At 33.1% G+C, this 25,774-nt stretch overlaps 1 protein-coding gene across 2 annotated transcripts in view; it reads right to left on the reverse strand.

Moving 5' to 3' along the window:
- Nucleotides 1-25,597, reverse strand: part of LOC132928609 (protein tramtrack, alpha isoform-like) — a 37,229-nt gene extending 11,632 nt beyond the window's left edge. The window contains exon 1 of one of the 2 annotated variants that reach the window (XM_060993405.1): nucleotides 25,169-25,597. The gene's annotated coding sequence lies outside the window, so the exon portion shown is untranslated. Of the gene's footprint in view, nucleotides 1-5,487; nucleotides 5,967-25,168 lie in introns of those variants that run through there. The other variant, XM_060993406.1, reaches the window with a different exon arrangement.
- Between the last annotated feature and the right edge of the window lie 177 nt (nucleotides 25,598-25,774).

The raw sequence follows: 25,774 nt of genomic DNA on the forward strand, positions 1-25,774 counted from the left end.
TGACTTTAATACTGACAGATAGGGGGACGATTATAAATAATGTAATGCGATAATTTTGACATTTTTAACCCCTATAGAATTGCTTATCGCTATAAACAGTAAAAAACCATGTACCCGTAACGCATATGAACATTACAGTAACAGTATAGATGCATATAATTATCCTTTTTTTACTACAGCATGGTATAATCAATTTTAGTGAAGAAACAACTTTAATTTTATGAATTTCATGTTAAAACTAAAAGTATCAAAACTAAATAATTGGTGTATTTATTTAAAACCGTATGACATACTATTACTACTAGATTTTGCATGACTTTCTTTAAAAATACATTGGTAAATTTATATTGTTTCAAAAACTAGCAGTAGGTATTTTAATAAAATTTAATAGATTGTTTACACCAAATGAAAAGACATTTAACTATAACAAATGTCAAATAGATATATGGAGAATATTTAATATTATAATGTTTAGTCTGCAGCTATTATAACAACTGTACACTAATAGTACACTATTATTATGCATATTAAATAATAATACTTGCTACTGCGATACCTACCTATAATGTTATTATATATATCAGGTCATCAAACTCTCATTATAAAAAGAACTCGTCGACTGAATAAGAATTCGTATGAATAAATATAATAATTATATTAAATAAAATCGACATACAAAATATATAAGTTTGTTAATTAGAAATCAATTTGAATTACGTGTTTAGAGTTCGTTAAATTAAATTATAATATACACTTTTACAAATTATTATTTAATTAAAATACGTGGTACCCGCGTGTGTATATCGCCATATTTTTAGTGGAGAATATAATACTGTGTTTGAGTACCTAAAGTTTTTTTTTTAATGTTTATTTTAAAAAGAATAATATGGATTTGAAATTGTAACTAAAGAACTTATCTCATCATAACTATGTAAAACAAGACTCTTTGATTGAGCACAGTTCATATTTTTCTTTATAACTCCGATAATATGTAAATTTACTATAATGTTAATTAAAAATAAACCATAGTAAGAAGCAGGTACGTAGATTTATTATGTTACACATGTACAAGACAGAGACAACGCAGTCGTCTTTTAAATTAATTGAATTATTTATAAATAAATTGTAAGTGTATGATTCGAATAACATAAAATATTTGTTCATTAGGTAGGTGAAACCAACAAATTTTAGTTGATCGATTTCATGAATTAATGTAGTTTGATAAATAAATAAAAAAAAGAAAAGTTTATCGACACATAAATACATAATATAGTTAAATTTGATTAAACAATAAACGCAATATAAGTTCAGAAGTTTTGGATTGAAAAAATAAAATAAAAATAGTTAACGATAAACATTAAAAATATAAAAGTAATCAATTCTTGATTGTTTGTACCTATTTTTAAACTAAAAATGTTATCCATAAATAGGTATAAAGTCAAAAAGACATATAGTCTATATCAATTTAAATATAAGTCACAAATGTTTGATTCAATACATATAGTACTTATAGTTTTCAAAGTAGATACAGAATTATATTTGGCATTTTTACCGAAAAATGTATAAATTACCGGAATATTTTACACAATATTATTTAACAGTTTTGCAGACTTAATTAATTATTATTTACTAATGAAAATATTTTCATTTTTAGTTATAAATATTCGGCTTAGTGTTTATTTGTACAGAACTATAAAAAATATTTTTTTATTTTACTATTAATTAGTCAGCTGATAATGAATCAAATTATTTACTTGAATAATTAAGTTAAATCTTATTTTTATTATTATTATAAATATAATATATCACCACCAAAGGTGTTTAAAAAATTAAAATTTTGTTTTACTAATTATTGTTTAAATATACAACAATAATACGATATATTTATATTATATTATGAATATATATAGATATATAATATTATGTATCTATAGTACTAGTATATAAAATAACTTAATTAAGTATATCATTTTAATTTACCTAATGAATAATTATTCTTATGTTGGTATCAAATAAAAAGTAACAGACAAGGGAACATTTTCATTGAATTTGTAGGTTGATTGTTATTTATAAAATTACACATACAAATAGAACATAGGTAATTAATAAAAGCGTATCCAACAAAAGAATAGAATATTCAGCAATAAAATATAAAATTGAACAAACAAACAAAACTGTTAAATGCAGTTTAGTAAAAACGTAAAGTTCAATAAGACAATTATTAGTATCGATAATCGATGGCCTATATTTAAATAAAATAAAACATTTAAATTATGCAAGTTTTATGCGTAGAATAATTTGATAATTTGCCAACACGAGAGTACAGGGAAATGATACGATTTGAGATAATATTCTAGTTTATTTAAGTGTTAAACAAATTTGTTGAACATATTTTTATTTTGTCGGGACGGGTTTGGTATTAATCTAAAAGCAGAGAACCGCAGATAAAAATATTATCATAATTATAGCTATATATTCAGGGATGGATGGTCGAAATCCATTCGACTGAAGTATTTTAAACACACATTAATCAATGATCACTAAACTAGTGGCAGTTTTTGTATTTCGTAATCTGGAAATTTAATATGTTTTCATAAATCATTTTGTATAACAGACGCTGATAATAATATTTCGAGTAAACTAAACTGATGTTCATTCAAAGTTCATTAGATAAAAAAATTAATAAATCATCGGTTAGTATTGCTGACAATACTCATTAAATTACAGTGTCCCCGTATAGTTAAAAAATAATATTTATCTATCAAACCCTCGAAAAAATAAATTAAATGTTTTAATTGTTTACCATAAAAAAATTCTCGGTTAATTCTTAATTGTATTTGAAAAAAAAAACATTAAGATTGTACAGAATTACCGACATTTAATTACGTAATTTTCAAAATAACCATAATAATAATAATACGCATTACACATTTAAATATATAAACATTTGATGTAATGATTTATTTATTTATTATAATGATACCAGTAAAAAACTAACCATAAATGATTGTCCTACGTTACGATTATTATTGCTAAAGAATAATTAATTTGCATCCTTCGGAAAATGTATACATAAAATAAATATTTATACATGTTATTATAGGTGGATCTATTATTAGTTATTTGATATATTATTATTATTATATAATTTAAGAATATTCTTGAATTCTCTCGTTTTAACAGTGAAATACAATAATTGTGTTATTTGGCATAGTGTAGATTCCAAGAACAATATGAAATATAAAAGAAAAACCACGAGTTCGTCAGAGTAATATACCAAACAAATTGTATATAAAATATAACAAATAACAATATTTCGATTCAAACACGTTTTGGTTTATTAAAACAATGTCTCTGTGTAATAAATATTATTATGTCGTCAGTTATACAAAACGTACGGTGGTGTTATAGTTGTACCTTTACTTGTAAATAGTAAAAATTGTTTTCCCTAAAAACGTTCGACTTGGAATATTATCATATGAAAAATTTTACAATCCGTACGTACGGTTTTTTCTTTTTAATTTAACCTTGTTCTATGTTTATAGCACCTATACTAGCTATATCAAATAAAATTATTAAATACATTTGTGAGGACATAATTCATCAATTAACGTACAATAGGAAAGGGCACGTTTAGGATTTGTTATTAATTTACTTGAAAATTCACCTTCAAAACAAATTGCATTTTTTTAAAACATCATAGTAGCATGATAATCAAATTCTGAGATAATAATAAATGAATGATTCGTACATATAATGAGTAGTTTTGGTTACGCTAGAATAAATTAATGCATTTATACAAATATAGGTAATATCTGTATTATTAGTATAGGTATTGCAAGTTTTCAACGATTTATTATAAATTATAACGTTGTTTATATTTTCTTATGATGTAGGTAGTGTTTAAATACATTATAATAATATGATATCGTTTATAATATTATCATTTAGCAGAGAAAAATATTTGCATTGTTTTTCAGGTGATGAATTTTTTATGCTAACTTACATTACCGGATTTCTGTCGGGCTAACAGACACCACAACGCGTGTAGGAAATAATACGTTAGTATTATTATGTATTATTATCATTTCATTATACATCACGTCATAATACATAGTACGGTTCGGTTTCGTGTAGATCTGTCAATATTTACGGAACACAGTCGACAAGAAAACACAATAAGAATTTTATACGTTTCCCAATATGTGTAAGTTCCGCGAGTATTTGTATATTATTATTTATTATACTTGTTACGCATTCGGTGGTCGGCGGTCTACGGGATGATATTTTCCATCTGACCGGGCCGTCGAACTGTGTATATTATTATAGGTAATATTATTATGGTATCATATAATACAGGCATGCGAGGTTTTACTTTGGGCGGTGGCGGTGACGAAATAAAATCGTACGGGGCCCGAAACAGAACGAACCATAACGCCTCTCCGACCGCAGCTGAATACATGTATATATTCATACATATAATAATAATAATAAATATATATTACAGGTAGGTATACAATACACGACGATACTTATATATATATGAATGTTCGCCTCGCACACGTTTATAAAAGAGTTTACGGCGGCGGCGGGCGCGTCGTACATACGATTGGCCGTGCTCGCGGGAACCCGGGTGTACCGTTAAACGCGCGGTCGCGGCGGTGTCCTCCGATAGGCCCTTCGACCGTTCGGTTTTATATTGGCAGGTTACAGGTAGGTAGGTACCTGTGCGATGTTATCGCGCGTGTGTGCGTGTGTGTGCGCGCTTGTGTTATATTGTTTTCGTAATACTGTCACGTCTTTCGGATAATGACGAAACAATAATACGAAAAAAAAAAAAAATACGTAAAACGATAATAATAATAATGACAAAAAAAAAACGCAGAAGATAAACAATAATAAACAATTTGAAAAATCCCGTGTAAACGTGAAAAAATACAAAATAAATCAAGGGAGGGAATATACGAGTGTCCGTGTATAATTTGTGGCGAAATGCATTCCGCACAGTGTTGCCATTTTCCCTTAGCGCGCCGCCCCTCCCGACAACTAGCCTCACCCACCACCGTGGCGGCGCGTTACCCCTCTACCACACGGTGGGATGAAATAAATAATAATCGCATTTTCAAAGCCGGAGCGGAGAATTGGGCGCGCGCCTATCGTAACAATATAATATTTTACAATATCGTAATAATATAATAATATATAAGTGGCAATATAACATTCAGCACAAACTCTGTAGCCCCACGTGCACAATATACGTAATATTATATATACTTACTACATATTATTATAGTTTAGAGAAGATTATGAGAGTAGAAATTAAAAACGTACACACTCAAAGATAACAACAGTAATGTATAGGCACACACAGACTTATTAACCTAAATGATGTCACGAGAGCGCCGCCCGGTGGAGGAGCTTGCACGGGCGGCAAAAAGGGGTTAGACGGAGACGAAGAGTCAACGACCCCGTGCGAGAGCGACTTACGTTTATTATTATACACGCGCTGTTAATCCATATATCCGGTGCAGCGGGCAAGCGTGCGTGTGCCCAGAGGATGGATCCGAAGTGATGCGAGCGCGACCGGGCGAACCGATTTCACGCGACGGACGGCGAACAGTTGCACACGCGTAATAAGCAGACGATATACTGAGCGACAATGTCGTGGTGATGTCGTCGGCAGCGGTGGACGGAGCGGCGATTCGTTTTCGGAAAAATCGCGTCCCACGAATGTGTGCGCGAGTGATGAGTGGTGGGAGAGGGAGAGACACAGAGATGAACGGAAAATTTAAAATGGTAGAAAAAAAAAAATGCCGAACCGATTTTCTCGCGTTTTTCTTCCACTGTACCGTACGCGCGCGCAGTGGGGTTGCGGTCAGGTGGCGGCCATGACTGCTGGCTGTTGCTGTCGTCGTCGGCGGCGGCGACGGGTTCTCGGCGGGTACGACGAGTACAACTGCGCGCGGCGTTCGACGAGCAGAGTGGAGTGGCGCGCGCGCCGCCACGTTGAGAGCGTTTAGCCCCCGCGCGCCGGCACCACCACGACCACCGCTACTCCACATAATATGTATACACGTATAATATTTACGCGCCGCGCGCGCGCGCGCGTGTGTGTGTGTGTGTGTGAGCGCGCTGGCTATGGGCTTGGCACCGCGGAGGGGGGCGCGGCTCGGGGGGGAAGGGTGCGGCGGCGGCGTCCCCCACCCCGTGCAGCACCGCCCGGAGCATCGACGAGGGGAACGTCTGCTTTGTAAGCGCCCGAGCTCTCCGCGGGGCCCGCGAACGAGTTAACAACGTCAAATGACTCCGATGGCGAAATGGGCACACGTGTTACCCTCGCGCGCACAACTCGCTATATAGCTCGCTGGTACGCACGCACGCGCATGACCGCCGACGGACGGACAGCCCGCCGCCCGCCCGCGACTGCACTGCCGCCTGAGAGTAGGCACATTAACGGAACGATTTCATACATATAATATACGCGTGTACGTATGGAGAGAGAGAGAGAGAAAAAAAAGTGAGGAGGAGGTCGAACCATCAGCGCATCATCGTCATCATCATCACCGCATATTGCACACGTAGGGAAAATCGTCATCATCATATACCATACGTAATAATATATTACGATTATTATACTGCCAGAGGCACAATATAAACAGCGCGTCGTTGGCTGTATTATATCATCAGCGACAACGTGCCCCCTTTTTCGGTACACATTTTGAAAATCTAGGACATTCCTAGAGGTATATATAGGTACTAACATGATGTTATTATGATACACCTAATGTTATATTATGTTCCACGAAGGTTTTCTGAACGAAACGCGCGGTGCCGTTAAGTTGGTCGTCTTCAAAATGTCACCACTCCCCTCAATCAACCGTTTTTCCGTTCTGCTGGTCTCAGTATATGTCGGTCGTAAAATCTCAGAAAATTCCATTCTACCGATTTCAAGATACAATACTAACAGCTAGTATTATTCTTATAATATATGCAACAACATACGACATTTTATGTTGTAACATGATATACCTATATTATATTTAATTATAATGATAATAATAGTAATCAAAGCATTAACGAAATTATGATTATATTTTTATAATAATAAGTGAAGTACAGTTAATACAGATGTCACAACAGACAATCGGCGCATGATCACGGAAATACGTTTTTGCTGAAACCCAAAAATATTTTCTACAATATTTCTATAATATATTCCGAACACCGTATTAAACCTATGAATTTTGTTCTTTCGAGTATCCACCTATCGCTACAATTACGTATAGTTACAAGATCGAAAAATATAGCTAGACTTTATAAATTATTTTATATCAATACCTATTAGGAAACATTATATCATTATAAACCGTTTAATTAATCATTATCTGTATCATGTACATAATATTACTTTTATATTTTGTAAAATACTAATTATAATCACATTTAAGCCGTTAAAAGTATTTAAGGATAAATAAATACTAAATAGCGGACTTAAAATGTTAATCTTTTTTTTTTAAATTTAAGCACACATGTATTACATATTATGTACATCGAAAACTAACATATTTCTTCCCCTCGAGTATAGTAAACATGATGGTAAACATAAGCAGTTATATTTCACATACATCACACAGTAGGTGGTATAAAAACATATGTACATATTTAATAAAATTTAATTTCATATTTAATATAATAGTTTTTATATAATACATTTTTAATTAAGAAAATGTTATTAAAAACTGAAAAAGTAGATTTGTTAAAATAATTTGAAGTTTGATAATAAAAATTATTTCAGAATTTTTGAAATTTAAAGCTCCTTCCAATAAAGATTAAACACTAGTACCAGTTTAACACACAAATATTAAACTAATTTGAATTAAATTTGAATTTGCATAATATATAAATTAGAAAAACACGTACATGAATTTTATACTGCATAATAATAATTGCAACATTATAATGTAAAATGTGATAAAAAAAATAATTAGTTGAAGGATACCTTACCCTAAAAGTTAAAACATATTAATGATTTCAAATTAATTATAAATTATATTTTAATGTTTATATAATCTAATTTAAGTATTAATATAAATCAATTCAATACCTATAGCTATAATAAATACATACATTATATTTTTAGTTATTTTAAAATAAACTAAATGACGTGATATAAGTTTTTAATAAGTAGAATGTTTAGACGTTTTCTTACACTTAAGAAAAAAAATTATAATCAAAGATTTTTTAAAGGATACAAGGTCGTACAAATATAACATTTATAAATGTTGAGGATGATTTTATTCGTATCTTTCAAGTGCGCTAGAACAATTCAAGTTGTTTTTTAACTGTTTGAATAATTTATTAAGTGGTTAATTTGTCGATTGTCATAAGTCAAATGACATATGAAACAAAGCTTAAAAATAAATTAATACAATTTTAAATGTAAACTAATAAGAGATTGTATTTACTGATAAACTGGATAATACGGCAAGACATAGATAATACATTTTTAATAAATCAATTCAATTAATTGAAGCTCAATTAGAAGGAAAAGAAATCAAATAGATGCATATATTCGAATACTAACACTGCAGTTAATGTATTGTAACGTAAAACTGCCCTCGGCAAAATCAATAGAATACGCCACGAATTGTGGTTGGTCGATCCCTTTTTTTTGGGTAGGATTGTTTTCATACGACATTTTCGCGGTACCCTTTTAACACCCTTGCTATACCCTAACCGACAAAATGGCCGAGCCCCGTTTTACCTGATCCACCAATGGATGTTCGCCAGGCATACCGTCTATTGCGCAAGTACTTCTTTAATATATTTACACATTATATCTGAATATTATTTAATTTAAATCATCCAAGTAAATTTAATATACATGTACCTATACATAATATAGGTATGCTTAATTACCATACATAACATACGTTTATTTATAAATTTGCCCATCAAATTAAACATGTTTATTACATCATAATGTCAAATAATTTCAAGATTGCAGTAATTATATCCAAACATTATATCAATAATTTTTTATCATTAATCGACTAAAATAATATTATTTTAATCAGTTTTCATATACTAGTGAAATAGTATTAAAATTCACCCATTGAAACACTAAATCAATAAAGATAGATTATAATATAAAAGGAATAGAAAAAACATTTAAACCCTAGTGATTTTAAATCACTGGAACACGATTAACCTTAAGGTGGGTATAATAACATAAAAATTAGTTTTAATAGCTACATACAGCATATAGCGTTTTATAAACGCAGTTACATTATTTATTTAATATATATAAATAAATATAATTTTTATACATACCTATTTTAATATTGAGTACAATAAATGTAATATCAATGATAATTTAAAAAATTTAAATATAATAAGTTATTATACTAATAGAGTATAATGTTAATGTTTAATAACTAAAAAACTTCGTTAATATATTAGATGTCAGCGTATTCCTATTGTTTTGTTTTTCGTACGTATAATAGAAAATATATGTGTTCTTTAACAAATAATTTGTTCTAAGTAATTTACAAACGATTTTTATATTTTGTATACGTTTTTACAGTTTGAAATATAAAAATGAAGAACTGTTGAAAGTTTCACTATTTAACCAGTTGCAATTGAATGTGCCAAACGATTACGAGTACCGGTAATGACCCTTATAGGCTTGGGCAAAGAACACGCGTGTGTGACCTAAATAGTTAATATACATATATAGCTCCTATTAAAGGTATCAATCATCACACTCCGGGATGAAAATAATTATGAACAAACGTAAAAATTTAAAATAATTTAGTGAAAAAATCAAAATTAATTGAAATGTGATAACCAAAAGCAACAATACAACAAGTAGTAAGCCAAGTAGATATTATAATAAAATACATAAGAAAAAAAGCACTACATAAATATTAAGCAAAGTACTGGGGTGTCCTATTAAATTTGAATAGAATAATAAATAATTGTATTATAACAATTATTCTGACAGGATTTTTGAATTACCAAAAATGGTCAAGATATTATCAAAAACGAGTGGCTAGCTTATATTCATATTATCACCGTTTTTCTTGAAAATGTCTAGTTATATTTTAAAATTTACTTCTTTAAAATAAAATTGCTTGTATTTTCAATAAATAGAAGCACAATATAAAATATTATATTTATATAGCTGATGCACAAAATATTTCTTCAGCGCCAAAAACAAAAATAATATCCAATAATAAAGCTTCCAGAGACTAAGTAGTCTTAGAATCATAGTAAATAACGACAGGATGCAAATTAAAGAAAAAGAGGTGTAGCTATAGTTAATTACTTGTTGATCAACTTTGCTATATAAGTCAATGTATTGCATTATTATTATATTAAATTTGATTGTAAACGGAGTTTTCCACTGGTTATATGTCTTATACACTGTACATAGTGTATATAGTGGTCATAAGAATGATTTTAGAATTTTAAATACACATAAAGGTAAAAAAAAATGTAATTCAATGTTATTGAAATATGAAATTAAGTCTTATAATAATATAAAATATAAATTGAAAAGCTATAAAAATTTATTAAAATATAATTAAATGTCTGTGTAAAATTATTAATTAAACAAGAAATGGAGTTTTAAATTGCTTTATTTCTAATGTATCCATTATACGTTTTATATCAAGTTAATACAGTAAAACAGTATATTATATAACATAGTGGCCTACAAGCTATATTTATTTTATTATTTTAATTATAGTTAAAATAACATTAATATTAAAAATCTTCGAAGTAAAAATGTAAATTTTATAAAAATAAAATGATAAAATCAATAAATTTTCTTCGTGTTTAAAATATAATACTAAGTTCAATGTAGAAACACATTATTTCAAATATTATATAAAATCTAAATTTATGGACAATCCTGTTGAATTTAAACAGTGAGAGAAAAGTTTCGATGTGATAAATTATTGAGTTAGGTACAACAAAAAATTGATATTACGAAATATATAAAATAATGGTTGTATAAACACATTTTAGTAACATAAATATTACTAAATTTTAAAACTTAAAATAATTTATGAATTTAAAAAAATAATTACAATTTGGACCATTATTAAATTATATTATACCATTATATATTATCTTATCCCATTAGTTAAAATTAAGAATAAAAAGTAGTCCAAAATATAAAAAAGAAGTTTAAATGTTCAATAAAAAAAATTATTACGTAATATAATCTGTTTTAAGTAAATATACTACATATTACTATATAGTTATAGTAATGAAGTAATGTAGCAATACTGTTGTCCATATTAGTATAGGTATACCTAATGTAAAGTATACAAACAATTATAGTATATTCACGTTTGTCTAAAAAATACGTTTTTTTACATGAAAACACTTATATGTGCATAATAATGTTTGAACTAAATATAGTTATTATATCACAAATTAAATAATTCATCAAGTTTTCTTTATACCATATTAAATCCTCAAAAATCTACAGTTATTAGCTTAAACTTTTTTTTTACAATATGGTATCCAAGCTGTAAGTTAAACGTCTTTTTGATATTTTAAATTGTAATTTAAAATTTATTAATTTTAGTGAAAATTTACAAATAAAGATTTAATGTCATCATCAAAAGGGTATGTTTAATACATTCCAGGAAAAGGTCTAAAATAAATAAGCTATTTATTAATAATTATTTTTATGCTAAAATTAGTTCATAATTGAGGTGTTTAAGTGGAATAAATCATTATTGAGATAAACGCATTAAGTGATACATTAAAGAATTGTTTTCTTTTAATAGCATTAAAACGATGAACACAATTAACATTAAAATACAACAAGGAAATAATTAAAAATAATATGATTTAATTTAACCTAAATAATATTAAAATAATAAAATATTATTATGATGATAAAAATACTTCTAAATTCAATAGAATTACAATAAATTTAAAACTAGTAGGTACATTTTTTTAAGATACTTTAACTATCTATAAATATCAATCACGTTATTTTTTTTTAGTATTGTATAGTTACAATAAGTTACGAATTAATTAAATATGAACTAGCAAAGGAATATACAAATTAATAATAATATAACGTGTGCCAATATAAATGATATATGATTAAAAAGTAAAATCATAAAAAAAGTTGTTTACCTATATATTGGCGTATTATTATAATATAAATAAACCAAGTAATTCAATGGATTTGAGATCAGAAAAATAATAATAGAAGTAATGCTATATCAAATTACTAATTATAGTATTTAATGTTTAAAATTAAACATTAACATAAATAATGGGCAATTTAATTAGATTAATAATAAAAAATTAAAGCTATATGCTGCAGTATTGAATAATAGATGATAGAATTTGTTTGCATTTACTTACTATTAGTGTTATACAAATAGTGAAATACTTAATGACAAATCATTCCTTGTCACTGTGGTCTATAATTGGATTCAACTTTCAACCTCTAAAACAACTATTACATTTCCTATAATTTTTTTTTTATGAAAACCGCTGTAGATTTAGCTATTATATATACGGTGGTACAATACAACGATGACATTTAAACAATTTTAATTATACTTTTTAAGCAATGGCTTTAACGTTCCTTATACGGAATATATTTTCATATTAAAATTCTCAACTGAACAATTTATAATCAGTCGGAGACTATGTATAAAAGGTACATTTTTTTGAGGCTTATCGGTATTATACATACAACATTCCGCATAACCTGCGTACGCAGTGAAACGGTAGTATGCGAATTTAGCGCGAAATGTTTTGTCGCAATACTATACGGTTAGCCGGAATTATTCGAGGCGTGTTTCGTATGTCTATCGAAAATAGGATCGTATGTTTGTATTGTTTGTTTATTTTTTTCAGAGTTAAAATGCGTTAAAATAAAGACTACCGGGTGGAAAAAAACGCACAACACACACACAAGTATAAATGAAGCAATGTGCCATTTTCACAATAACGTCAACTGGGCGAGGCGTATAAAATAATATACTCAGAAGAAACGTGATGAAAACCGTCGTCGGGGTGATCATGAAGGCAAAGCGAAACACGACGTCCAAGGTCGCGCACCGGTACGCAGCGGATCACAATATTATTATTATTATTATTGTTATAACATGCGCCTGTCCCGGTGAAGGCGGCGCGTGGCTCGCATGTATGGGGAAAAACACAAAATGAAAACTTCGCGTACACTTGGCGGATTGCGCGCAGAAGCGGCAACGAGGTTGTTTTCTTTACTACATGGCCGTCGTCATACAACGTGGTGGGTGGGGTCTCGCGTATTGCAACAGGGTGGAAAAAAATCCGCCTTGCAACACACGCCGAGATGAGCCGCACACGGTAAACCCACCGACGCGCCGCGCCGCCGTGGCAACAGTGTGCGAGCCGCGAGGCCAACAAGTGGGTGCATCGTAACGCGCGGACGACAGCGTTCACACACTCACACACGCGCGCGCGCACGCCTCGCTCCCACACGCACGCACGTACCCCCCACACCCCCTCTACCACCACCAATCCTCAACTTTCAAGCTCTCCGTCCTTCACGCGATACAGACATTTGTGTGCGCGCACATAATATTTAGCGCGCTTTTACATCGTAATATACTGAAACGTTTATCTTGAATCTTCCGTTTGGTAAAGAAAACGTTTTGGTTTTTATCGTCATTCCAAAGTGCACCGCGTGCAGGTACGGCCGCGATTAATACTTGAAAAATTACGTCACGTGGAGAAAACCAAAACACAAAAAAAAATATATGAGAAAACCACTTCTCGAAAGATTTTGTACTCACGGCATGTACAACAGACCGGCACACAATTATGCAAATACGAAAATACGTTCAAACCCTTTTTATTATCTCTCCGCTCTTCTTCTTCTCTCACCGAAAATATCCTAAATAGTTTTGAGGTCACGCTGTGGTCGGACGCCGACTACTTACGACAACGAGGCGGACGGCGGACGGGTGTGGTGGCGCGGGGTGGGGCGGGTTATTACACGGGCTGCAACGGTGGTATCGGCGTGCGGACGAGTGGGTGGGCGGGCGGGAGCAAAGGAGACGGAACGACAACGAGTGAGAGAGCGCTGGTGGCGACACGTGGAACCGAGTTCGGCCTTCCCGTAGCGGACCGCGCTCGATGTACGCGCAACGCGTCCTTAACTCCGACCCCTTCACCCGCGCCGCACCGCCGTCAGTACCCGATGCACAGCCAACAGCACGGCACCACCACTACCACCACCCCTGGCCGAGCGCGCGGGTGGGCGGCGGCGGCGCGGGCGCGGCGCGCATTCACACACACACATACATATACACGCACAAACGTACACTTGCGCGTCGCACACACACGAAACTCACACGCGCGCGCCCGTACGCACGGGGTGGGGGACGCGCTGGCAACAATGCGTAACAGATCGGCCAGCGTACGAATCAAGGTCACCACACCGCCCTATTCAGCTTTATATACAGGGTGTTTTCATCGTGCCACAAAAACCTTTCGACAAGAACGAACGCAGTCCTCTTCTACACCTACCTACTGAAAACTATTAGTTATCTGTATTTTTCCACACGCACGCCGACACGACTGCGTCATTGATTTGTATCGTGTATCGGTTAATAATTTTTCGTTATACTGTTACCTATATCGTGTTCTTTATTATCAGTTCGAGCGTTCGTCAACTCTAATCCGCCGTTCTCATCAAACGATTACATTATGTTTAATTCAATAACGACTTTTATAATAACATTATATAATAGGGGTACAAAATCCAACTATCCGTTTTCCATCGTAGGGCGTGTATATCCAAAAGTAATGTTAATGACTTTATGATTCAACACTTATGGTAGAAAAAATATATTGCCCTGTAATTTAATATTATCACTTAAATCTCTGGTTACTGATATTTAATACTCAAGTTCAAGAGTACAATAAATATACATAATAAAGAATACGATTAAAATATACATTTTTTTTTATTTTTAAATCCCGATTAAATTAATTCAATGTAAGAAATCAAATATTAAAATGAAAACATAAAAGTATTCAATACTATGTTGTAAGTACGTTTAAAAGGGTGAAAAAATTATTATGATAAAAAATGTGTCAAAGGAAAAACGAGTAGATACTGGTAAACCTAACACTTAAGGGAAATAAATACGTACGTAGTATTTCAAAAATTAAACATTCCACACATAGACTATTTATTCACCAGATATAATAAGTATTTAATCATAAAAATTAGAAGTTATATCAGTACATAACTATATATATTAAAACACGCACGTAAAAAACCATCGTCGTTAAAAAAAAACTGCCGACACGTTGTATAGAATTGTATACAATGGTGGTTCAAAACGTACAATTCTAATTTAATATTATGTACAGTAATAGTGGTAACTGGTAGTCATAATAAAGAGTATTTTTAGTTTTTAAACAGCCCCTATCAAGTTTATAGGGATGAATAAACTCTGGTCTCCGGGTATTAATAAAACCACCCTCATATTTCTTTTTTTAAAGTATTATTAACTCAATTAAGCATTTCTTTGGGGACTTAAGAGTTAATACTACTGTATATAATATGTAACTATATATACCCAATATATAACCAATACAATTACAAATCGGTTGGATAAATAATTGTAGTATTTCACTTAATTAAAATTATACTATATATTACATAATGTAAACCTGAGATTTGTATGCAATAAAAACTTGTATTAAATACATACGAAACATGACTAAGCGTCTAGGCAAATGGAAATTATATGCATATAATAAACAGTGTAATTAATACAAATAGCATTTATAATGCAATAAAATAATGTACTGGACGAAGTTTTCTTTAAAGCGATACGGCAATTCCCAAAACGAATGAAGAGTTTAGAATTTTCGTTTTAAAATATTTTAGAAACTGTACGCCTCCGTCATACGGATATGTGTGTTATGTGTTTAGTGGAATGAGGACGTTGACCCGGGCAGCGCAGCCGAAACGTGAGAGGTAATGATGGTTGTATTTCTGTTGATTTATTTAATAAAATCATCCTAATAATATAAATGTTTTCACGTATGTTATGCATATAAAAATTACAAATATCTACCCTTTAAAAAAAGTATTTATAATGACAAACGGTCGATGTTTTGTACCATACTGTATAATGAGTACTGCTAGTTTTCCACTGCTGTTTTTTCTCTCGCTCGTTCTCACGGCGTGAAGGGGGCACACTAGCTGTGTTTCAGTGCTACCACTGGCGTGGTTTGTGACTTTCGGGGTCGAAGACCCGGATTATGAGCACAAACACTGTGATATGACGGTTGAGTAATTTCAGTTGTGTGATAAATGTTTAGAGATAACTGTAAATCTGTATAAAACCACGGAATATTTATATTATTTTCATTATATTATGTTCTTTCTTCTGTCGAGTTTATTATTATTATTGTAACACCTACTTAACTACTAACATGGACGCATTATTGCAAGCAAAGGGAAACGATAACGTTTTCCCAACTTAAAAACAAAATGTGGCGGGATGCCAACCCGTAGGGCACACGTAGATGAAGACGGTTAAATGCATGCGCACACCAGCATATTATTTTAACAACGAATGCAATTATAGCGCATAGAAGGGTGTGGTGCCCCTTAACAAAATGTAGTGGCCTCTTGTACACTATAGGGGGGAGTGGGCGTTTGGCACTAAAAATGAAACAATATTCTCCTACCCGTATATGAGCATAGTCGTGATTATTATATACACGGACACGGGCTTCCTAAGTTTGCCCTCACAATATTAAAACTGAAAAAACTCCTTCGAGTAAGCTTTCACTAGGCAATTCACATCAATTAAATCTCATTGTACGCATTTTGAAATGTGAATAACGCTTGAAACATTATATATACATAAATGACAAAAACTTCCCATTAAGTTTTTAACTATGTACGACAGAATTGTATATTTTGTTTATTTCAACTATACGCCCGGTATTAAAACTTTTAAAGAAGTACTACCATCTTAAATACAAGTAGAAAAAAATTGCCTATTATGTAAAATAGCACGTACGTGACTAATGAATAACACACGTAACAGGTGGAGAGAAAAAAATTGCGCGTGCATTAGTGGTTCGTGTTTTTTCTATTTTAGATGTGTGTATAAATGCATCGTATACATAGACATACTATGTTTGTTAGAAACAACTCGGAGTAAAATTTGTAGGTGTAATATGCTATAAATGTGATTATTTAGTATTTATTAAGTGTTATTTTTTTTGCATTTGAAAGTGAAATGATAATAATCAAGTTCGCAGACATCCTTGATGTATTCTAAATATTATCCTAACATAACTTAAAAATGCACGTTACAATATTGTTAGTAATTATCTAGTAAAATGAGCGTATTGTTCATAAAAAAATCTGATCCATAATTATATAGTATTTACAATAAATCAAAAATCGATTTGATAATACATATAGATTACAGAAAAGTACTTATAATATTCATCACAATACTCTTGAAAGTTTCTCTAGACGACCTATGGATTTTTAGAAAATAAAACATGTAAAAGACGATAATGTTTTGTTTATAATATACGATCGCCCATGACAAAAAAATAATTCAGTAACAATATATTATAATATTATGAACGCGACAAGCAGCAAGTGGCATTGTGTGGTTTGGCATGTGGGCTATCCCCGTATGGTATCTCCCATAGTCCCATCCAACACACACGAGGCGTTTAGAAAAAAAAAAGAAAGAAAGAAAGAAAGAATAACTTTATATTATTTATAGGGTGAATGACCCATGCATTGGAAACGGGGTTGGTTCGTATCAGGGCATTCACCCTTCGCCGTTGTTGGTTCGGTGCGGCCAGTAATTACAAGTGCCTCTGCGTGCGTGCGTATATTTATGTGTGTGAGTGAGTGAATGTATGGGTTTGTGTGTATGTGTGCTGTATATATACGTGCGCGCTAGTGTATGTGTGCTGTATATATACGCGCGCGCTGGTGTATGTGTGATGTATATATATTACCGGCAACTGGTGACTGCGTGTGTGTGCGTGTGTACCTGTTGAGCGAGCATCACTTCACCGTGAACTTCACATACACACACACATACATACACACAAAACAACCTGCATATGGTCGTCACCGTAAAACCTACTTTCCCCTCAAAACCTATAATGCCGGTGTGCGCCAGTGTGTGGTGTGTTGTGTTGTGTTGCGATGAGGTAGAAAAATAAAAATAATAATAATAATAATAAAAAAAGAAAACACCACAAAAAAATCGTGGAGAAACACACGAAAATTATTCTAGTACAGGTATTTACGCCTACGACGTTTCAAAAACGAATATTTCTGTTAATTATCAAAACAACCGATTGAAATGCAAATTTTCTGTCGTTTTGGTAAGGATAGTGCGAACAAAAAAATAATTTATAAAGAATAATATAATATTACATAATATATGCAATAGTAAGAAACGTTTATGACTAATTTATGAGATTTTGAAGAAATACATATTATACAAGCGTACTGTTTTAAAGGCAGAGTTAACCTATAAATATAATATAATATATATTATACAAATAACACTATATGATTTGCGTAAAGGAAAAATAAACGACATAATATAACGATAAAAGCTAACCATGTATATACATCACAATTATAATATTGGTTCGGTAGTTTCGTAAAAATGAATTCGTAGTGACTGTGCGTTGTCGAGCGTTAAATTAAAATGTTTAGGACTATAGTGATTTACATATACAAAATATTCACCCCAATCGTCGTTTCCTGCCCAGGGTCAGCCTTTGTGCACGAACAGAGTATTTTTTTAAAACCAGGAAGATTTTTAGGGCACAAATAAACGTGAAAACAACAGGTGTAAAATGACCCTATAAACAATGAAACGCGGGATGATTCCGACGACATGGAACAATATGACGGTTAAGGGCCAGCGCCCCCCCATTATAATAATATTTATAAATATATGTGTATATTATTCAAACGAAGGGGTCTTTAACCCCATGAACAACCACCCTTGTCCGGCTTACACAAACAGGTGCCTGGAAACCTGTTCCCACGTTACACACGGTTCCCATCATTCTCGCCGGGGTTTTTTTTGTAGACGCAATTACATGTATTCAAATTAGAGAGTTAGTGATTTAATTCGTTTGGACAAAAGCCAAAATTCGAATAATAATTAACAGTAGTAGTGGATAGAAAAAAAATCGTAACGGTTATAGACTATGTTAATCGGGAAACAAATGGATATACACGAATCTATATGTAAGGAATATGTATGATGGATTTATTGATAAAAAAAAAAAATTAGAAAAAAATTATATAAATTAATTAGGAATCACTTATTACAAACTTATCACTGATTACAAACAAAAAATATACTGGAGGTGGTTAATGGTTATTGATATTTACTAATTATTAGTACCTTAATAACAAAAACCTGCAACATTGAGTGCGTTACAACTTACAACTCTTATTTTAATAGGTTTGGTGATGTCGTTAATTATAATACATTTATCAATAATATATAAGTATAATTCAAAAACTATATTATATACGATACTATACTAATAATCTATTTAAGTGCCAACAATTCGAGAATTTTAACTTTTTTGAATAACAACATATATTTTTATTACATACACTGAAGTAGATTATTTTTTGAGTTCCTACCGAGACGTATAGAAATTTAATTTTAAACAAGTAATAAATATAGTTATAATAATTTATCATTTATGTAAGTAACTATTATAAATGGATATTTCGTCACCGGTAAATATTATACTATACAGTCATACAGAACATTTTGTTTCCGGGAATATTATTAAACTATAGGACGATTGGTCTTTTATTTAATTTTGTAATATCTCGGCATCTGAAAATTCAGGTTGGGCATTTGATGTAATATTATACATTTAAAATTGAAGTTTATTATGTACGTCATACAAAGTAGTTAAGTAAAATACTCTGCACATATAGTGTCTTAACTATAACTCCATATCAAATATTTATTATTTTAATGAATTAAAAAAAAAAAATCATTTTGTAACTTAGCTGTAAATTAGCTTTTCATTTTTCGCAATTATATTGTAGGTATTTGTATTATTATAATTTTAGTAACAGTAATAAAAGAAAGATAAAAAATTTAAATAGAAAAAGTAAATAGTCCTCTATTTTAATGCCTATTTAAAGGGGAAAAATGTCTGTAAATATTATTTTTACAGCGATTCAACAAGTAGTTTACTCTAATTAATTAAACTTTAAATACTTATAGCTAATTAATAACTCGTTCAATATTCAATCAGTACACATAAAAATATTGCGAAAAATGTTTCACTATATAGGATTATGATATGAAAAATGTAAATTTTCAACCTAGAAAGGTAAACACTGACAACAATGAAAAATTGTAAATTTAATTGTTTTCGAAAATGTTATTTTTCAAACATCCAATTATAAGTTAAAACTTGGAAATAATAATTGTAGATACACTTAAATGGATCACCTTGTATATGTACTAAATGTAATTACATTTTTTTAAATTCTATTTTGATGTAATTTTTATTTAGTTAAATAAGCTGGATAGTTAACATAATGCAATTTTCTGCTTGAAAAAATATGGATATATAATAATTTAAATGATTTTACTATCTACATAAGAATGGGCATTTTAATTTTTTAAGTATTAATATGTCCACAAATTAATTTCATTAAGTTATGATTGTATGACGTAATATTATTTAAAATCTAGAAATTATAAATCCAACACATAATTTGATATAAATTAATTTAGAGATTCTTTTTTTAAGACAATCAATAGGAATTCATTATATTATTGTTACAAAAAACACAGAATATAATAGAGATAAAATATTTTAAAAATACATAATGTAGTCATATCTCTAAAATTGTACCTAATCTTGTATAGACATTGCTTTTTCTCTAGTTTCAGTAATTGTCAAAGTATAAATATTATTGTAATTTAAAAACTGAAAACGATAATTCTTATATGTACCGATTCTTATTTATATTAGAAGTTAGGACATGTTGTAAAATATAACATTTTTATCAGTGGTCATTCGAAGATATAATAGTTTAAACGTTTAAGCAATGTAAAAGATATTATGTGTTGAACTAATGAAGCATCTCATGAAAGATAATTTTAATGTATATTTATATAAAAATGAATACAGTACCAAATTATCAACGATAATAAACTATAGTAAGTCATAAACTCTACAGATAAAGAGATTATTATCAAAATTGTAAATAAACATAATAAAAACAATATTGAACTATATGCAATGACTCATCAGATTACGAGCAGGATTTTAACATTTTACTGTTAATGAAATTATTAGGTATACTTAAGTATACCAAAATAACTAGAAACATTTTTTAAACACCAAATTGTTGCACAGTACATGTAGTTAATTTTAAAGGAAATATGTAACTAAATGATGATAAGGAAGTAGCATTGTAAATTAAATAAATCGGTTTCGTTATTTATCATAACACGGAAAGTTTTTGAATAAATGTAACAGATTTAGATACTCGGGAGATAAGGAGCTATGTATTTCACTCTGCACCGTTTAAACATTAATACGTTGAACCGCACGCAACGTAGCAACGTTAAAAAACGAACTACGTAAATGTCGAATTTCGAAAAGTTATTATTAAAAACTACAAGCCTGTACGATATACAATAATATTATGATTGGTTGAGAATAGAACAGAAAAAAAAATACGACGTAAGTGCAATTAAATCGCATTTATCGCGACTACGTTTCACCGAGCTATTGCATTAGCGTGTCCCCGGCGGCGGCAGCGTTCGGGGTTATTACGACGATCGTAAAACGTATTTACTGCTCGCGACCACGACGATTGTCGCAGCTTCTCGAGAAAAGCGATGGCTCGGCGATTGGAAACGGAAACCGTACTACAACATTATTTTACAGCAACGACGACGACGACGACGACGACGTTTGTTATCGGCGTCGAAGGGTAACACTAACAGCGGCCCCGGGACGTCATTTTTTGTATTTTTTTCGTCCTCGTCCTTAATAATGTTATAACATTATTATTATTATTATAGTGAACAGGCTCTATATCACTATTTACTGTCGTGGGCCGAGCCGATAATATGGCAACGCGGCGAACTGAACGCCGCCGCCGCGGCCTCTCCCCCATAGCGCTGTGCGCATGATAATAATATTATAGTCGCGCGAGAGGAATATAATATATTATATATATTATTATTATATACATATTATTATAGCGCGGCTGTGCTGCACGCGCCACTCGCGCGCACATACTCACACACACACACGCGCGCGCGAGAGCGCGTAATATTCAACAATAATAATAGTTGTGCACTTTGACCAGTTTGCCCTATCGGGGAACGAACGAGCGAGCGCGCAGTGTATATTTAATAAGCCTGCCGTTGCTGGCTATCCGACGTGCTTCACACGCGTTTAACGCGGCGGCGATATCATCACCACCACCACCGCCGCCGCCGCCACAGCCACAACCACCGCCGCCGACGCCGTCGTCATCGAATCGACGCATAATTATATTATTATTATACAGGGCGAACACTGCGGCAGATATAATATTATACATGTGGTTTTACAACAACGCCCTACGAGTATTTAACGATACATAATATTAAATGTGTGTGTGCGTGTACATGGTGGCTGATGGAGTGTCGTCATCGGGGTTCCGGCGTTATCATCTTATTATTAGTTTTTCTGCGATTAAAAAAAAAAAAAAAAAATAGGACACGCGGCGTATTCGCCCGACAGAGCCTAACCGCCCCACCCGCTCGCGGGACCTTCACGCCGGAGCGCAATATCATATTAATATACGGTTTTCCTTCTACTAGGCGCACACAAACAGTGTTCCCCGCAATGTTCACACACACGTTCCTATACCCGTTTTACGAGACAAACAATTTTAGCGGCCCCTGTGTTCACCACCACACTTGTGCCTGCCGATATAATATTTGAAACTAGATTCAGAGACACGGCACGAATTTTATTATTTTTTTCTTTATCTCCCCGTGAGTCACGCGACCCGCTTATCGTTGCCGACACACCGGGTCGTTCAAATATAATTTTCCATTGGCTCACGATATCGTTCCGAAAACGTAATAAAACGAGAATCAAACCAGAGAGAGTGGATTTAAGGACTGTCCAAATTTGCAAAAAAAAAAAAAAAAAATGTGCAGCCACACACTATACACTTCAGTGTATAATATTATTATAACGTTTGGTCTCTCGTTGTGTGCTCTCCCTCCGCGACTCCCCTCTCGCCAGCGAACGCGTCTGCCATTGTTTTTTCCCGAACCGCTTGTATAGGAAGTAAATCATAATAATAATGTTCGTTTCATAGTCCGTTTGATAAATATTTAACTATCGAACATTAATAAATAACAATACACGCGACGTGGAAATGCTAAGGGTATACTAACTCATATTTTATAACATCGTTTTCTAGTAGGTACCTATAGTTAGTGAATGTTAATATTTTTTTAAGTGTCGTCGACTTAATATACAAAAGAATTCGTTAAGTGATGTACCTATTAATTATTATTATGTACACACGGCGTTGAAGGGCTGCGGCGTCGTTAACCGCGACGACGACGACTACGACACATTCCAAAGTACTTGAGTCCTGCAGGCGGGGAGGAGGGGGGGGCGGTCTCAGGGTTGCACCGACGACACAAAACAATAAACGCGGTGATAATAGTTATTAATTAATCCGAATACGCACACGTCCACGCACAAGTACGTGAACCGACGTGGTCGTTAGCGCGGCGATTACAAAAACGGCATGAGCGCGGCGAAAAGTAGGAGAAATGCGCGCCGCTAACGACCGCCGCTAATGTGCCGACGAGGTGTGTGTTGGTCGTCTTCTGTACAAAACGGTCAAAACGAATATGTATATGCGTATTAAGCGACGAAGGACGCGCGCGAATCGAGAAAGAAAGACGCGCGGAGAGAAGTAGAGAGTAAATTTCGAAAACATAAAATATTGTTGTAATATACATAATATGCGTTTCGTTCCCTTGGCCTTTTGGCAATCGTCAGTAGTATTTATAAATACATTTTTACCGACGGGGTAGAGCGTCGACGGCGCCTGGTCGGGTCTTGTGTGTAGTTGTGTGCCACCGTTAACGCCGCCGCCGCCGCCGTCGATAAGTTCGGTCGACACGTGCGGCGGCGGCTGCGGGTGCGTTTACACGTACGACGGGCGTCCGGTCCGGTCAACGTACCGGACGGGATGGACGCGATGCGAGTATGTGACGATCGTACCATGTACCTGTTCCACCAATAGTACCTGCTTACCTACCCATCTTCCGCCGCCGCCGCGGATCGAGTTTGTGTCAAGGGCAACACGCGCCGGCACAACCAACCCGATCGGGACCACTACTCTCAGGCGGTGGACAACGACGCCGCCGCGAGTGTCCCGGTGGCCGTACACAGGTCGGTCACACACACGCGCGCACGTCACGACAAGCGCGTGTGTGACGGCGTTCGTCTTATCGAGACGGGGGTTAATCACCCGGTGGAAACGGCACGCTGCCGCTAAAAATAACCGCCGAAACCCCGTTCGGCTCTCCACCAACCACCCCAACGACGAGAGCGGACGTCGTTATCAAAACGTCCAAAACGGCGTACTGGTTTAAAAATGTATTTTTATACCAAACAATGCCCTCTGCAATTATTTTATACTTATCGGATATAATAATAATATAATAATAATAGTAATTATACAGGATTCACTGTTCGCATATTTTCGTGGTACGTAACTATTCGAATGATGTGTGTAAAAAAATACATAATAACACTGCCCATAAAATATTATATAATAACATTTCAGATAAACAGAGATAAAAATGTTGACAACAGTTGTAGTCGACGACTAGCTACAAACGCAAAACTGCAAAGCATAAACAGTACCTAATAGACAATAGTATAACTAACTTAATGTATAAACATGTTACAAAAATAATATTACAATCCGCGTATACCGCGTATATTGCGCGTACACAGCGATTCGTGACAAGTATCCAGAAGGGGTACGCGTACATTGTCGGAAAAACAAAAATACTGTTCAACTTACCAATGGCGAAGGGAAGCTCCGAACTCTGATTTGCATTCCATTTCCGGTGCTCGTCCGTGAATTGTTTGGCCAGCCGAAAGTGATGATGTGCGAGATAAATAATCGCCTTCGACGATTTTTTTCACGTTGTCGCGCGATCCACAGATTTTAATGAATAATAAATTATAGGTTTTATTTAAGAGTGGAGTGTGATATAATTATAGATATTATGGTTGCAACGGCAATACAAAATTAATTAAGTGACGATGCAACGACAGCCGAAATGAAGAACGAGTGAAATGAAAAGAGATAGAGTGAAAGAAAAAAAAAAGGGGAGAACAATTAATGAAGAAGCAATTCTGTGTGCGACTCCGGCGAGATGGGTATTCGTGCGGCGAGTGCGCACGTCTGTCGGCGTAGCGAAAATGAACTTTCAACAGTTAGTGGCGGGTCGGTGTTTCAAACCGACGGAAGTGGTTGCGGGCGATTCTACTGCTATCTGCCGGCAGTTCGTTCGTCAGCGCGCGCGACGGTCGCGCAATTACGAACTGCGGTTATCACGGGACTTCGGTTATCACTGGGCCGCTTTCGTCACAGGACCATGGTTATTACCAAACCTTGGTTAAC

The sequence above is a fragment of the Rhopalosiphum padi genome, chromosome 4 (assembly GCF_020882245.1).
Source record: "Rhopalosiphum padi isolate XX-2018 chromosome 4, ASM2088224v1, whole genome shotgun sequence".
Taxonomy (NCBI): domain Eukaryota; kingdom Metazoa; phylum Arthropoda; class Insecta; order Hemiptera; family Aphididae; genus Rhopalosiphum; species Rhopalosiphum padi.